At 42.4% G+C, this 15,219-nt stretch overlaps 16 non-coding genes and 1 pseudogene across 16 annotated transcripts; all 17 read right to left on the reverse strand.

Annotated features, from left to right (window-relative positions):
• Positions 1-429: 429 nt before the first annotated feature.
• LOC142507564 (5S ribosomal RNA) lies at positions 430-548 on the reverse strand. Its single transcript, XR_012805818.1, has one exon. It is a non-coding gene; the product is annotated as a 5S ribosomal RNA (ribosomal RNA).
• A 682-nt stretch (positions 549-1,230) lies between these two features.
• On the reverse strand, positions 1,231-1,350 carry LOC142507568 (5S ribosomal RNA). Its single transcript, XR_012805822.1, has one exon. It is a non-coding gene; the product is annotated as a 5S ribosomal RNA (ribosomal RNA).
• Positions 1,351-2,031: 681 nt separating this feature from the next.
• On the reverse strand, positions 2,032-2,150 carry LOC142507541 (5S ribosomal RNA). The gene has a single exon (XR_012805796.1). It is a non-coding gene; the product is annotated as a 5S ribosomal RNA (ribosomal RNA).
• A 679-nt stretch (positions 2,151-2,829) lies between these two features.
• Positions 2,830-2,948, reverse strand: LOC142517353 (5S ribosomal RNA). The gene has a single exon (XR_012813102.1). It is a non-coding gene; the product is annotated as a 5S ribosomal RNA (ribosomal RNA).
• A 681-nt stretch (positions 2,949-3,629) lies between these two features.
• Positions 3,630-3,747, reverse strand: LOC142517472 (5S ribosomal RNA). The gene has a single exon (XR_012813217.1). It is a non-coding gene; the product is annotated as a 5S ribosomal RNA (ribosomal RNA).
• Positions 3,748-4,430: 683 nt separating this feature from the next.
• LOC142507311 (5S ribosomal RNA) lies at positions 4,431-4,549 on the reverse strand. Its single transcript, XR_012805571.1, has one exon. It is a non-coding gene; the product is annotated as a 5S ribosomal RNA (ribosomal RNA).
• A 682-nt stretch (positions 4,550-5,231) lies between these two features.
• LOC142508269 (5S ribosomal RNA) lies at positions 5,232-5,349 on the reverse strand. The gene has a single exon (XR_012806491.1). It is a non-coding gene; the product is annotated as a 5S ribosomal RNA (ribosomal RNA).
• A 684-nt stretch (positions 5,350-6,033) lies between these two features.
• LOC142508177 (5S ribosomal RNA) lies at positions 6,034-6,151 on the reverse strand. Its single transcript, XR_012806404.1, has one exon. It is a non-coding gene; the product is annotated as a 5S ribosomal RNA (ribosomal RNA).
• Positions 6,152-6,844: 693 nt separating this feature from the next.
• LOC142514814 (5S ribosomal RNA) lies at positions 6,845-6,963 on the reverse strand. The gene has a single exon (XR_012810691.1). It is a non-coding gene; the product is annotated as a 5S ribosomal RNA (ribosomal RNA).
• A 409-nt stretch (positions 6,964-7,372) lies between these two features.
• On the reverse strand, positions 7,373-7,491 carry LOC142509337 (5S ribosomal RNA). Its single transcript, XR_012807516.1, has one exon. It is a non-coding gene; the product is annotated as a 5S ribosomal RNA (ribosomal RNA).
• A 655-nt stretch (positions 7,492-8,146) lies between these two features.
• On the reverse strand, positions 8,147-8,265 carry LOC142506506 (5S ribosomal RNA). Its single transcript, XR_012804795.1, has one exon. It is a non-coding gene; the product is annotated as a 5S ribosomal RNA (ribosomal RNA).
• A 684-nt stretch (positions 8,266-8,949) lies between these two features.
• Positions 8,950-9,068, reverse strand: LOC142513321 (5S ribosomal RNA). Its single transcript, XR_012809273.1, has one exon. It is a non-coding gene; the product is annotated as a 5S ribosomal RNA (ribosomal RNA).
• Positions 9,069-9,476: 408 nt separating this feature from the next.
• Positions 9,477-9,595, reverse strand: LOC142509579 (5S ribosomal RNA). Its single transcript, XR_012807746.1, has one exon. It is a non-coding gene; the product is annotated as a 5S ribosomal RNA (ribosomal RNA).
• A 655-nt stretch (positions 9,596-10,250) lies between these two features.
• On the reverse strand, positions 10,251-10,369 carry LOC142506507 (5S ribosomal RNA). Its single transcript, XR_012804796.1, has one exon. It is a non-coding gene; the product is annotated as a 5S ribosomal RNA (ribosomal RNA).
• A 683-nt stretch (positions 10,370-11,052) lies between these two features.
• LOC142508638 (5S ribosomal RNA) lies at positions 11,053-11,171 on the reverse strand. The gene has a single exon (XR_012806845.1). It is a non-coding gene; the product is annotated as a 5S ribosomal RNA (ribosomal RNA).
• A 1,438-nt stretch (positions 11,172-12,609) lies between these two features.
• LOC142510614 (5S ribosomal RNA) lies at positions 12,610-12,728 on the reverse strand (annotated as a pseudogene).
• A 683-nt stretch (positions 12,729-13,411) lies between these two features.
• Positions 13,412-13,530, reverse strand: LOC142507955 (5S ribosomal RNA). The gene has a single exon (XR_012806190.1). It is a non-coding gene; the product is annotated as a 5S ribosomal RNA (ribosomal RNA).
• Positions 13,531-15,219: the final 1,689 nt, after the last annotated feature.

Genomic DNA, 15,219 nt, shown 5'->3' on the forward strand with positions numbered 1-15,219 from the left:
TTCCGCACAGAACCGGCTCACGACAACAAAAATCGCTAAGTATTCCCATAAAATAGAAATAAATAAGAAGAGGAAAATAGCGAATGTAAAGCTATTATTATGCCTGTGATAAAATAAAATGGAACCGGAATCAATTTCGGACTTCCTAAGCGGATTTCTCGAGGAAACGAAAGCTTAACAGAAGCGGAAAATCGCAAATTAGAGGGTTTTAGAGAAGAAATTCGGCTAAAATCTTGCCAGCTCATTGCGGAGTAATAAGTCTCGTTCGTTTGCCCGTTTACAACCAAATTATGCTACAATTTTGTCCAAATCCTCAATGTTCGAGCCTACGTTGATTTCACATGTCTTATCCTGTCCCGATCGAGATTCAAGTGATTTAAGCCGAAAATCATATGTCAACAAGTAATCAAAAATAGAAAAACACGAAAAAGGGTGCAACAAGAGGACTTACCAGGGGGTCACCCGTCTTAGTACTGCTCCCGCCCAAGCACGCTTAACATCGGAGTTCTGATGGGATCCGGTGCATTAGTGCTGGTATGATCGCACCCCACATTGAGTGGGATTTTTATTCTTATATGCCTCGCGTACGTGTGGAGCGGGCGGAGGTGGACAACACGCGGCACTGCTCTCGCCCAAATGAGCATTGAAGTTAAGCATTCTGGCGCGATGGCAGAGCTAGGATGGGTGACCTCCCTGGGAAGACCTCGTGTCGCGACCGTTTACGTAAATTATTGATAAAACATTCGAAATAATTGTTTTTAATGAGTTAACCGTCTCCGGAGTAATCTGGGTCATACCCTTCCGTACAGAACCGGCTCACGACAACAAACATCTCTAAATGTTCCCAGAAAATAGGAAAAAAATAAGAAGAAGAAAATAGCGAATGTAAAGCTTTTATTATGCCTGGGATACGATAAAGTGGAACGGAAATCGAATTTCGAACTTCCTAAGCGGATTTCTCGAGGAAACGGAAGCTTAACAGAAGCGGAAAATCGCAAATTAGAGGGCCTTAAAGAAGGAATTCGGCTAAAATCTCGCCAGCTCATTGCGGAGCAATGAGTCTCGTTCGTTTGCCCGTTTACAATCGAATTAGCCTACAATTTTGTCCAAATCCGGCAGTGTCCAACCTATGTTGATTTCACATGTCTTATCTAGTCCCGATCGAGATTCAGATTATTTGAGCCGAAAATCGTCTGTCAACAAGTAATCAAAAATAGAAAAACACGAAAAGGGGTGCAACACGAGGAGTTCCCTGGGGGTCACCTATCCTAGTACTGGTCTCGCCCAAGCACGCTTAACTTCGGACATTCTGATGGGATCCGGTGCATTAGTGCTGGTATGATCGCACCCCACATTGAGTGGGATTTTTATTCTTATATGCCTCGCGTACGTGTGGAGCGGGCGGAGATGGACAACACGCGGCACTGCTCTCGCCCAATCAGAACCATGAAGTTAAGCATTCTGGCGCGATGGCAGAGCTAGGATGGGTGACCTCCCTGGGAAGACCTCGTGTCGCGACCGTTTACATAAATTATGGATAAAACATTCGAAATAATTGTTTTTAATGAGTTAACCGTCTCTGGAGTAATCTGCGTCATATCTTTCCGCACAGAACCGGCTCACGACAACAAAAATCGCTAAGTATTCATAGAAAACAGAAAAAAATAAGAAGAGGAAAATAGCGAATGTAAAGCTATTATTATGCCTGGGATAAAATAAAATGGAACCGGAATCAATTTCGGACTTCCTAAGCGGATTTCTCGAGGAAACGAAAGCTTAACAGAAGCGGAAAATCGCAAATTAGAGGATTTTAGAGAAGAAATTCGAATAAAATCTTGCCAGCTCATTGCAGAGTAATAAGTCTCGTTCGTTTGCTCGTTTACAACCAAATTAGGCTACAATTTTGTCCAAATCCGGCAATGTTCGAGCTACGTTGATTTCACATGTCTTATCTGGTCCGGATCGAGATTCAAGTGATTTGAGCCGAAAATCATCTGTCAACAAGTAATCAAAAATAGAAAAACACGAAAAAGGGTGCAACACGAGGATTTCCCAGGGGGTCACCCATCCTAGTACAGCTCTCGCCCAAGCAAGCTTAACTTCGGAGTTCTGATGGGATCTGCTGCATTAGTGCGGGAATGATCGCACCCGACATTGAGTGGGATGTTTATTCTTATATCCCTCGAGTACGTGTGGAGCGGGCGGCGATGGACAACACGCGGCACTGCTCTCGCCCAATCAGAACCATGAAGTTAAGCGTTCTGGCGCGATGGGAGAGCTAGGATGGGTGACCTCCCTGGGAAGACCTCGTGTCGCGACCGTTTACATAAATTATGGATAAAACATTCGAAATAATTGTTTTTAATGAGTTACCCGTCTCCGAAGTAATCTGGGTCATACCCTTCCGCACAGACCGGCTCACGACAACAATCGCTAAATGTTCCCAGAAAATAGGAAAAAAATAAAAAGAAGAAAAAATCGAATGTAAAGCTTTTATTATGCCTGGGATACGATAAAGTGGAACCGAAATCGAATTTCGAACTTCCTAAGCGGATTTCTCGAGGAAACGGAAGCTTAACAGAAGCGGAAAATCGCAAATTAGAGGGCCTTAGAGAAGGAATTCGGCTAAAATCTCGTCAGCTCATTGCGGAGGAATGAGTCTCGTTCGTTTGCCCGTTTACAATCAAATTAGGCTACAATTTTGTCCAAATCCGGCAGTGTCCGACCTACGTTGATTTCACATGTCTTATCTGGTCCCGATCGAGATTCAGATTATTTGAGCCGAAAATCGTCTGTCAACAAGTAATCAAAAATAGAAAACCACGAAAAGGGGTGCAACACGAGGAGTTCCTTGGGGGTCACCTATCCTAGTACTGCTCTCGCCCAAGCACGCTTAACTTTGGAGTTCTGATGAGATCCGGTGAATTAGTGCTGGTATGATCGCACCCGACATTGAGTGGATGTTTATTCTTATATCCCAAGAGTACGTGTGGAGAAAGCGACGATGGACAACACGCGGCACTGCTCTCGCCTAATCAGAACCATGATGTTAAGCGTTCTGGTGCGATGGGAGAGCTAGGATGGGTAACCTCCCTGGGAAGTACTCGTGTCACGACCGTTTACGTAAATTATGGATAAAACAGTCGAAATAATTGTTTTTAATGAGTTAAACGTCTCCGGAGTAATCTACGTAATACCCTTCTGCATAGAACCGGCTCACGACAACAAAAATCGCTAAGTATTCCCAGAAAACAGAAAAAAAATAAGAAGAAGAAAATAGCGAATGTAAAGCTATTATTATGCCTGGGATAAAATAAAATGGAACCGGAATCAATTTCGGACTTCCTAAGCGGATTTCTCGAGGAAACGAAAGATTAACAGAAGCGGAAAATCGCAAATTAGAGGGTTTTAGAGAAGAAATTCGGCTAAAATCTCGCCAGCTCATTGCGGAGTAAAAAGTCTAGTTCGTTTGCCTGTTTACAATCAAATTAGGCTACAATTTTGTCCAAATCCGGCAATGTTCGAGCTACGTTGATTTCACATGTCTTATCTGGTCCTGATCGAAATTCAAGTGATTTGAGCCGAAAATCATCTGTCAACAAGTAATCAAAAATAGAAAAACACGAAAAGGGGTGCAACACGAGGACTTCCCAGGGGTCAACCATCCTAGTATTGCTCTCGCCCAAGCACGCTTAACTTCGGAGTTCTGATGGGATCCGGTGCATTAGTGCTAGTATGATCGCACCAGAGATTGAGTTGAATGTTCATTCTTATATCCCTCGAGTAAGTGTGGAACGGGCGGCGATGGACAACACGCGGCACTGCTCTCGCCTAATCAGAACCATGAAGTTAAGTGTTCTGGCGCGATGGCAGAGCTAGGATGGGTGACCTCCCGTGGAAGTCCTCGGTTCGTGACCGTTTACGTAAATTATGGATAAAACAGTCGACATAATTGTTTTTAATTAGTTAACTGTCTCCGGAGTAATCTGGGTCATACTCTTCGGCACAGAACCGGCTTACGACAACAAAAATCGCTTAATGTTCCCAGAAAATAGGAAAAAAATAAGAAGAAGAAAATAGCGAATGTAAAGCTTTTCTTATGCATGGGTTGCGATAAAGTTGAACCGAAATCGAATTTCGAACTTCCTAAGCGGATTTCTCGAGGAAACGGAAGGTTAACAGAAGTGGAAAATCGCAAATTAGAGGGTCTTAGAGAAGGAATTTGGTTAAAATCTCGCAAGCTCATTGCGGAGTAATGAGTCTCGTTCGTTTGCCCGTTTACAATCAAATTAGACTACAATTTTGTCCCAATCCGGCAGTGCCCGAGCTACGTTGATTTCACATGTCTTATCAGGTCCCGATCGAGATTCATATGATTTGAGCCAAAAATCGTCTGTCAACAAGTAATCAAAAATAGAAAAACACGAAAAAGGGTGCAACACGAGAACTTCCCAGGGGGTCACCCACCCTAGTACTGCTCTCGTTCAAGCACACTTAACTTCGAAGTTCTGATGGGATCCGGTGCATTAATGCTGGTATGATCGTACCCGACATTGAGTGGGATGTTTATTCTTATATCCCTCGAGTACGTGTGGAGCGGGCGGCGATGGACAACACGCGGCACTGCTCTCGCCCAATCAGAACCATGAAGTTAAGCATTCTGGCGCAATGACAGAGCTAGGATTGGTGACCTCCCTGGGAAGACCTCGTGTCGCGACCGTTTACATAAATTATGGATAAAAAATTCGAAATAATAGTTTTTAATGAGTTACCCGTCTCCGGAGTAATCTGGGTCATACCCTTCCGCACAGAACCGGCTCACGACAACAAAAATCGCTAAATGTTCCCAGAAAATAGGAAAAAAATAAAAAAAAGAAAATAGCGAATGTAAAGCTATTATTATGCCTAGGATACGATAAAATGAAACCGGAATCGAATTTCGAACTTTCTAAGCGGATGTCTCGAGGAAACGGAAGTTAACAGAAGCGGAAAATCGCAAATTAGAGGGCCTTAGAGAAGGAATTCGGCTAAAATCTCGTAAGCTCATTGCGGAGGAATGAGTCTCGTTCGTTTGCCCGTTTAAAATCAAATTAGGCTACAATTTTGTCCAAATCCGGCAGTGTCCGACCTACGTTGATTTCAAATGTCTTATCTAGTCCCGATCGAGATTCAGATTATTTGAGCCGAAAATCGTTTGTCACCAAGTAATCAAAAATAGAAAAACACGAAAAGGGGTGCAACACGAGTACTTCCAAGGGGTCACCCATTCTAGTACTGCTCTCGCCCAAGCACGCTTAACTTCGGAGTTCTGATAAGATCCGGTGCATTAGTGGTGGTATGATCGCACCCGACATTGAGTGGGAAGTTTATTCTTTTATCCCTTGAGTACGTAGGAGCGGGCGGCGATGGACAACACTCGGCACTGCTCTCGCCCAATAAGAACCATGAAGTTAAGCGTTCTAGCGTGCTGGAAGAGCTAGGATGGGTGACACTCCCTGTTAAATCCTCGTGTCGCGATCGTTTACGTACATTATGGCTAAAACAGTCGAAATATTTGTTTTTAATGAGTTAACCGTCTCCGGAGTAATATTTGTCATACCCTTTCGCACAGAACAGGCTCACGACAACAAAAATCGCTAAATGTTCCCAGAAAATAGAAAAAAAATTAAGAAGAAGAAAATAGCGAATGTAAAGCTATTATTATGCCTAGGATACGATAAAATGAAACCGGAATCGAATTTCGAACTTTCTAAGCGGATTTATCGAGGAAACGGAAGCCTGACAGAAGCTGAAAATCTCAAATTAGAGGGTCTTAGAGAAGGAATTAGGCTAAAATCTCGCCACCTCGTTTCGGAGTAAAGAGTCTTGTTCGTTTGCCCGTTTACAATTAAATTAGCCTACAATTTTGTCCAAATCCGGCAGTGCCCGAGCTACGTTGATTTCACATGTCTTATCAGGTCCCGATCGAGATTCAGATGATTTGAGCCAAAAATCGTCTGTCAACAAGTAATCAAAAATAGAAAAACACGAAAAGGGGTGCAACACGAGTACTTCCAAGGGGTCACCCATTCTAGTACTGCTCTCGCCCAAGCACGCTTAACTTCGGAGTTCTGATAAGATCCGGTGCATTAGTGCTGTTATGATCGCACCCGACATTGAGTGGGAAGTTTATTCTTATAACCCTTGAGTACGTAGGAGCGGGCGGCGATGGACAACACTCGGCACTGCTCTCGCCCAATAAGAACCATGAAGTTAAGCGTTCTAGCACGATGGAAGAGCTAGGATGGGTGACACTCCCTGGTAAATCCTCGTGTCGCGATCGTTTACATAAATTATGGCTAAAACAGTCGAAATATTTGTTTTTAATGAGTTAACCGTCTCCAGAGTAATCTGCATCATACCCTTTCGCACAGAACCGGCTCACGACAACAAAAATCGCTAAATGTTCCCAGAAAAAAGAAAAAAATAAGAAGAAGAAAATAGCGAATGTAAAGCTATTATTATGCCTGAGATAAGATAAAATGGAACCGGAATCGAATTTCGAACTTCCTAAGCGGATTTCTCGAGGAAACAGAAGCCTAACAGAAGCCTAACAGAAGCTGAAAATCTCAAATTAGAGGGTCTTAGAGAAGGAATTAGGCTAAAATCTCGCCACCTCGTTTCGGAGTGTTGAGTCTCGTTCGTTTGCCCGTTTACAATCAAATTAGCCTACAATTTTGTCTAAATCCGGCAGTGCCCGATCTACGTTGATTTCACATGTCTTATCTGGTCCCGATCGAGATTCAGATGATTTGAGCTGAAAATCGTCAGTCAACAAGTAATCAAAAATAGAAAAACACGAAAATGGGTGCAACACGAGGACTTCCAAGGGGGTCACCCATCCTAGTACTGCTCTCGCCCAAGCACGCTTAACTTCGGAGTTCTGATGGGATCCGGTGCATTAGTGTTGGTATGATCGCTCCCGACATTGAATGAGATGTTTATTCTTATATCCCTCGAGTACGTGTGGAGCGGGCGGCGATGGACAACACGCGGCACTGCTCTCGCTCAATCAGAACAATGAAGTTAAGCGTTCTGGCGCGATGAAAGAGCTAGGATGGGTGACCTCCCTGGGAAGTTCTCGTTTCGCGATCGTTTACTTAAATTATGGCTAAAATAGTCGAAATAATTGTTTTTAATTAGTTAATCGTCTCCGGAGTAATCTGCGTCATACCCTTCCGCACAGAACCGGCTCACGACAACAAAAATCGCTAAATGTTCCCAGAAAATAGAAAAAAAATAAGAATGTCTTATTTGGTCCCGATCGAGATTCAGATGATTTGAGCCGAAAATCGTCTGTCAACAAGTAATCAAAAATAGAAAAACACGAAAAGGGGTGCAACACGAGGACTTCTTAATGGGTCACCCATCCTAGTACTGCTGTCGCCCAAGCACTCTTAAATTCGGAGTTCTGATGGGATCCAGTGCATTAGTGCTGGTATAATCGCACTCGAAATTCAGTGGGATTGTTATTCTTATATCTCTCGAGTACATGTGGAGGGGACGGCGATGGACAACAAATGGCACTTCTCTCGCCCAATCAGAACCATGAAGTTAAGCGTTCTAGCACGATGGCAGACCTAGGAAGGGTGGACTCCCTCGAAAGTCCTCGTGACGCGACCGTTTACGTAAATTATGGATAAAACAATCGAAATAATTGTTTTTATTGAGTTAACCGTCTCCGGAGTAATTTGCGTCTTACCCTTCCGCACATAACCGGCTTACGGCAACAAAAATTGTTAAATGTTCCCAGAAAATAGAAAAAAATTAAGAATAAAAAAATAACGATTGTAAAGCTATTATTATGCCGTAGATAAGATAAAATGGAACTGGAATCGAATTTCGAACTTCCTAAGCAGATTTCTCGAGGAAACGGAAGCTTAACAGAAGCGGAAAATCGCAAATTAGAGTGTCTTAGAGAAGGAATTCGGCTAAAATCTCGCCAGCTCATTGCGGAACAATCAAATTTGGTTACAATTTTGTCAAAATCCGGCAGTGCCCGAGCTACGTTGATTTCACATGTCTTATCTGGTCCCGATCGAGATTCAGATGATTTGAGCCGAAAATCGTCTGTCAACAAGTAATCAAAAATAGATAAACACGAAAAGGGGTGCAACACGAGGACTTCCCAGGTGGTAACCCATCCTAGTACAGCTCTCGCCCAAGCACGCTTAACTTCGGAGTTCTAATGCGATCCGGTGCATTACTGCTGGTATGACCGCACCTGACATTGAGTGGGATATTTATTCTTATATCCATCGAGTACGTAGGAGCAGGCGGCGATGGACAACACTGGGCACTGCTCTCGCCCAATCAGAACCATGAAGTTAAGCGTTGTGGCGCGATGGAAGAGCTAGGATGGGTGACACTCCCTGGTAAATCCTTGTGTCGCGATCATTTACGTAAATTATGGCTAAAACAGTCGAAATATTTGTTTTAATGAGTTAACCGTCTCCGGAGTAATCTGCGTCATACCCTTCCGCATAAAACCGGCTCACGACAACAAAAATTGCTAAATGTTCCCAGAAAAATAGAAAAAAAATTAAGAAGAAGAAAATAGCGAATGTAAAGCTATTATTATGCATAGGATATGATAAAATGAAACTGGAATCGAATTTCGGATTTCCTAAGCGGATTTCTCGAGGAAACAGAAGCTTAACAGAAGCGGAAAATCGCAAATTAGAGGGTCTTAGAGAAGGAATTCGGCTAAAATCTCGTCAGCTCATTGCAGAGTAATGAGTCACGTTCGTTTGCCCGTTTACAATCAAATTATCCTACAATTTTGTCCAAATCCGGCAGTGCCCGATCTACGTTGATTTCACATGTCTTATATTGTCCCGATCGAGATTCAGATGATTTGAGCCGAAAATCGTCAGTCAACAAGTAATCAAAAATAGAAAAACACGAAAATGGGTGCAACACGAGGACTTCCAAGGAGGTCACCCATCCTAGTACTGCTCTCGCCCAAGCACGCTTAACTTCGGAGTTCTGATGGGATCCGGTGCATTAGTGCTGGTATGATCGCGCCCGACATTGAATGAGATGTTTATTCTTATATCCCTCGAGTACGTGTGGAGCGGGCGGCGATGGACAACACGCGGCACTGCTCTCGCTCAATCAGAACAATGAAGTTAAGCGTTCTGGCGCGATGAAAGAGCTAGGATGGGTGACCTTCCTGGGAAGTTCTCGTGTCGCGATCGTTTACTTAAATTATGGCTAAAATAGTCGAAATAATTGTTTTTAATTAGTTAATCGTCTACGGAGTAATCTGCGTCATACCCTTCCGCACAGAACTGGCTCACGACAACAAAAATCGCTAAATGTTCCCAGAAAATAGAAAAAAATAAGAATGTCTTATTTGGTCCCGATCGAGATTCAGATGATTTGAGCCGAAAATCGTCTGTCAACAAGTAATCAAAAATAGAAAAACACGAAAAGGGGTGCAACACGAGGACTTCTTAATGGGTCACCCATCCTAGTACTGCTGTCGCCCAAGCACGCTTAAATTCGGAGTTCTGATGGGATCCAGTGCATTAGTGCTGGTATAATCGCACTCGAAATTCAGTGGGATTGTTATTCTTATATCTCTCGAGTACATGTGGAGCGGACGGCGATGGACAACAAATGGCACTTCTCTCGCCCAATCAGAACCATGAAGTTAAGCGTTCTAGCACGATGGCAGACCTAGGATGGGTGGACTCCCTCGAAAGTCCTCTTGACGCGACCGTTTACGTAAATTATGGATAAAACAATCGAAATAATTGTTTTTATTGAGTTAACCGTCTCCGGAATAATTTGCGTCATACCCTTCCGCACATAACCGGCTTACGGCAACAAAAATTGTTAAATGTTCCCAGAAAATAGAAAAAAATTAAGAATAAGAAAATAACGATTGTAAAGCTATTATTATGCCGTAGATAAGATAAAATGGAACCGGAATCGAATTTCGAACTTCCTAAGCAGATTTCTCGAGGAAACGGAAGCTTAACAGAAGCGGAAAATCGCAATTTAAAGGGTCTTAGAGAAGGAATTCGGCTAAAATCTCGCCAGCTCATTGCGGAACAATCAAATTTGGTTACAATTTTGTCAAAATCCGGCAGTGCCCGAGCTACGTTGATTTCACATGTCTTATCTGGTCCCGATCGAGATTCAGATGATTTGAGCCGAAAATCGTCTGTCAACAAGTAATCAAAAATAGAAAAACACGAAAAGGGGTGCAACACGAGGACTTCCCAGGTGGTAACCCATCCTAGTACAGCTCTCGCCCAAGCACGCTTAACTTCGGAGTTCTAATGCGATCCGGTGCATTACTGCTGGTATGACCGCACCTGACATTGAGTGGGATATTTATTCTTATATCCATCGAGTACGTAGGAGCAGGCGGCGATGCACAACACTCGGCACTGCTCTCGCCCAATCAGAACCATGAAGTTAAGCGTTGTGGCGCGATGGAAGAGCTAGGATGGGTGACACTCCCTGGTAAATCCTCGTGTCGCGATCATTTACGTAAATTATGGCTAAAACAGTCGAAATATTTGTTTTAATGAGTTAACCGTCTCCGGAGTAATCTGCGTCATACCCTTCCGCATAAAACCGGCTCACGACAACAAAAATTGCTAAATGTTCTCAGAAAATAGAAAAAAAATTAAGAAAAAGAAAATAGCGAATGTAAAGCTATTATTATGCATAGGATATGATAAAATGAAACTGGAATCGAATTTCGGACTTCCTAAGCGGATTTCTCGAGGAAACAGAAGCTTAACAGAAGCGGAAAATCGCAAATTAGAGGGTCTTAGAGAAGGAATTCGGCTAAAATCTCGTCAGCTCATTGCAGAGTAATGAGTGTCATTCGTTTGCCCGTTTACAATCAAATTATCCTACAATTTTGTCCAAATCCGGCAGTGCCCGAGTTACGTTGATTTCCCATGTCTTGTATGGTCCCGATCGAGATTCAGATGATTTGAGCCGAAAATTTTCTGTCAACAAGTAATCAAAAATAGAAAAACACGAAAAGGGGCGCAACACGAGGACTTCCCAGGGGGTCACCCATCCTAATACGGCTCTCGCCCAAGCACGCTTAACTTCGGTGTTCTGATGGGATCCGGTGCATTAGTGCTGTTATGATCGCACCTTACATTGTGTAGGATGTTTATTCTTATATACCTCGAGTACGTGTAAAGCGGACGGCGATGGACAACACGCGGCACTGCTCTCGTCCAATCAAAACCATGAAGTTAGCGTTCTGGTGCGATAGCAGAGCTAGGATGGGTGACCTCCCTGTGAAGTCCTCGTGTCGCGACCATTTACGTAAATTATAGATAAAACAGTCGAAAATTGTTTTTAATGAGTTAACCGTCTCCGGAGTAATCTGCGTCATACCCTTCCGCACAGTACCGGCTCACGACAACAAAAATCACAAAATGTTCCCAGAATTATAGAAAAAAAAATAAGAATAAGAAAACAGCGAATGTAAAGCCATTATTAAGCCTGAGATACGATAAAATGGAACCAGAATCGAATTTCAAACTTCCTTAGCGGATTTCTCGAGGAAACGAAATCTTAACAGAAGCGAAAAATCGCAAATTAGAGTGTCTCGGAGAAGAAATTCGGCTAAAATCTCGTCAGCTCATCGCGGAGTAATGAGTCTCGTTCGTTTGCCCGTTTACAATCAAATTAGGCTACAATTTTGTACAAATCCGGCAGTGCCCGAGCTACGTCAATTTCACATGTCTTATCTGGTCCCGATCGAGATTCAGATGATTTGAGCCAAAAATCGTATGTCAACAAGAAACCAAAAATATAAAAACACGAAAAGGGGTGCAACACGAGGACTTCCCAAGGGGTCACCCATCCTAGTACTGCTCTCACCCAAGCATGCTTAACTTCGGAGTTCTGATGGGATTTTTATTCTTATATCCCTCGAGTACGTGTGGAGCAGGCGGCGATGGACAACACGCGGTACTGCTCTCGCCCAATAAGAACCATGAAGTTAAGCGTTCTGGCGCGATGGCAGAGCTAGGATTGGTGACCTCCCTGGGCAGTCCTCGTGTCGCGACCGCTTACGTAAATTATGGCTAAAACATTCGAAATAATTGTTTTTAATGAGTTAACCGTTTCCGGAGTAATCTTCGTCATATCCTTCTGCACAGAACCGGCTCACGACAATAAAAACCGCTAAATGTTCCCAGAAAATAGAAAAAAAATAAGAAGAAGAAAATAGCGAATGTAAAGCTATTATTATGCTTGGTATACGATAAAATGGAACCGAAATCGAATTTCAAACTTCCTAAGAAGATTTCTCGAGGAAACGAAAGATTAACAAAAGCGGAAAATCGCAAATTAGAGGGTCTTAGAGAAGGAATTCGTCTAAAATCTTGCCACCTCGTTGCGGAGTAATGAGGCTCGTTCGTTTGCCCGTTTACAATTAAATTAGCCTAAAATTTTGTTAAAATCCGGCAGTGCCCGTACTACGTTGATTTCACATGTCTTATCCGGTCTCGATCGAGATTCAGATGATTTGAGCCTAAAATTGTCCGTCAACATGTAATCAAAAATAGAAAAACACGAAAAGGGGTGCAACACGAGGACTTCTTAGGGGGTCATCCATCCTAGTACTTCTCTCGCCCAGGCACGCTTAACTTGGTAGTTCTGATGGGATCCGGTGCATTAGTGCGGGTATGATCGTACCAGACATTGAATGGGATGTTTATTCTTATATCCCTCGAGTACGTGTGGACCGGGCTGCGATGGACAACACGCGGCACTTCTCTCGCCCAATCAGAACCATGAAGTTAAGCGTTCTGGCGCGATGGCAGAGCTAGGATGGGTGACCTCCCTGGGCAGTCCTCGTGTCGCGACCGTTTACGTAAATTATGGCTAAAACAGTCAAAATAATTCTTTTTAATGAGTTAACCGTCTCCGGAGTAATCTGCGTCATACCCTTCCGCACAGAACCGGCTCACGACAAAAAAAATCGCTAAATGTTCCCAGAAAATAGAAAAAAAAACAAGAAGAAGAAAATAGCGAATGTAAAGCTATTATTATGACAGGGATATAATAAAATGGAACCAGAATCAAATTTCGAACTTCCTTAACGAATTTCTTGAGGAAACGGAAGCTTAACAGAAGCGGAAAATAGCAAATTAGAGGTTCTTAGAGAAGGAATTCGGCTAAAATCTTGCCAGCTCATTGCGGAGTAATGAGTCTCGTTCGATTGCCCGTTTACAATCAAATTAGGCTAAAATTTTTTCAAAATCCGGCAGTTTCTGAGCTACATTGATTTTACATGTCTTATCTTGTCTCGATGAGGATTCAGATGATTTGAGCCGAAAATCGTCTGTCAACAAGTAATCCAAAATAGAAAAACACGAAAAGGGTGCAACATGAGGACTTCCCAGGGGGTCACCCATGCTAGTACGGCTCTCGTCCAAGCACGCTTAACTCCGGAGTTCGGATGGGATCCGGAGCATTAGTGCTGGTATGATCGCACCTGACATTGAGTAGGATGTTTATTCTTATATCCCTCGAGTACGTGTGGAGCGGGCGGCGATGGACAACACGCGGCACTGATCTCGCCCAATCAAACCCATGAAGTTTAGCGTTCTGGTGCGATGGAAGAGCTAGGATGGGTGACCTCCCTGGGAAGTCCTCGTGTCGCGACCATTTACGTAAATTATGGCTAAAACAGTTGAAAATTGTTTTTAATGAGTTAACCGTCTCCGGAGTAATCTGCGACATACCATTCCGCACAGAACCGGCTCACGACAAAAAAATTGCTAAATGTTCCCAGAAAAGAGAAAAAAAAATAAAAAGAAGAAAATAGCGAATGTAAAGCTATTATTATGGCTGAAATACGATAAAATGGAACCGAAATCGAATTTCGAACTTCCTAAGCGGATTTCTCGAGGAAACGGAAGCTTAACAGAAGCGGAAAATCGCAAATTAGATGGTCTTAGAGAAGGAATTCGGCTAAAATCTCGCCAGCTCCTTGTGGAGTAATGAGTCTCGTTCGTTTGCCCGTTTACAATCAAATTAGGCTACAATTTGGTCCAAATCCGGCAGTGCTCGAGCTACGTTAGAGCGGGCGGCGATGGAAAACACGCGGCACTTCTCTCGCCCAATCAGAACCATGAAGTTAGGCTCGAAATAATTGTTTTTCATGAGTTAACCGTCTCCATAGTAATCTGCGTCATACCCTTCCGCACAGAACCGGATCACGACAACAAAAATCGCTAAATGTTCCCAGAAAATAGAAAAAAAAAAGAAGAAGAAAATAGCGAATGTAAAGCTATTTTTATGTTTGAGATACGATAAACTGGAACATGAATCGAATTTCGAACTACCTAAGCGGATTTGTCGAGTAAACATAAGCTTAACAGAATCGGAAAATCGCAAATTAGAGGCTTTTAGAGAAGGAATTTGGCTAAAATCTCGCCAGCTCATTGCGGAGTAATGAGTCTCGTTCGTTTGCCTGTTTACAATCAAATTAGGCTACAATTTTGTCCAAATCCGGCAGTGCCCGAGCTACGTTGATTTCACATGTCTTATCTGGTCCCGATCGAGATTCAGATGATTTGAGCCGAAAATCGTCTGTCAACAAGTAATCAAAAATAGAAAAACACGAAAAGGGGTGCAACACAATGACTTCTGTTGCGACTTTGATTGTTGCACTCCCAAGAGCAGGTTGTCCACAAGTAGTATAATTCGGTGAGTCCGAATATCGTATTCACAGGGAAGCTAAGGTAATTACAAGTCCACTACAATGTCTTTTTGTTTTGTTTTTGTTTTTTGTTTCTTTTTAATTTTAATTGTTTGAATCTTTAATGGGTAAATTTTAATTGTTCAAATTTTAATTTAAGTAGTTGAGATTAAAGGATCCACTCTAGATATTTTAATAAAGTTAACATTAACGAACAATATTGAAACCCACTTAATAAAATGGTTCCAATATATTAAATAATCATATTTATATTATGTTATATATTATTATCTTATAAGTATATAATATATACTAAAACTTATAAATGTGGTCAAGTATTTATTGTGCTATATATATTTGTAAACACTAAATCAAGGTTCCCACTTTAAATTGTTGGTAAAACCAAACTAACATTTAAATGGAACCAAGAAATTAATATTATGATATATTTATATATAGTAAATCAAGGTTCCCAATTTAAA

This window comes from Primulina tabacum, chromosome 10 (genome assembly GCF_025594145.1).
Source record: "Primulina tabacum isolate GXHZ01 chromosome 10, ASM2559414v2, whole genome shotgun sequence".
Taxonomy (NCBI): domain Eukaryota; kingdom Viridiplantae; phylum Streptophyta; class Magnoliopsida; order Lamiales; family Gesneriaceae; genus Primulina; species Primulina tabacum.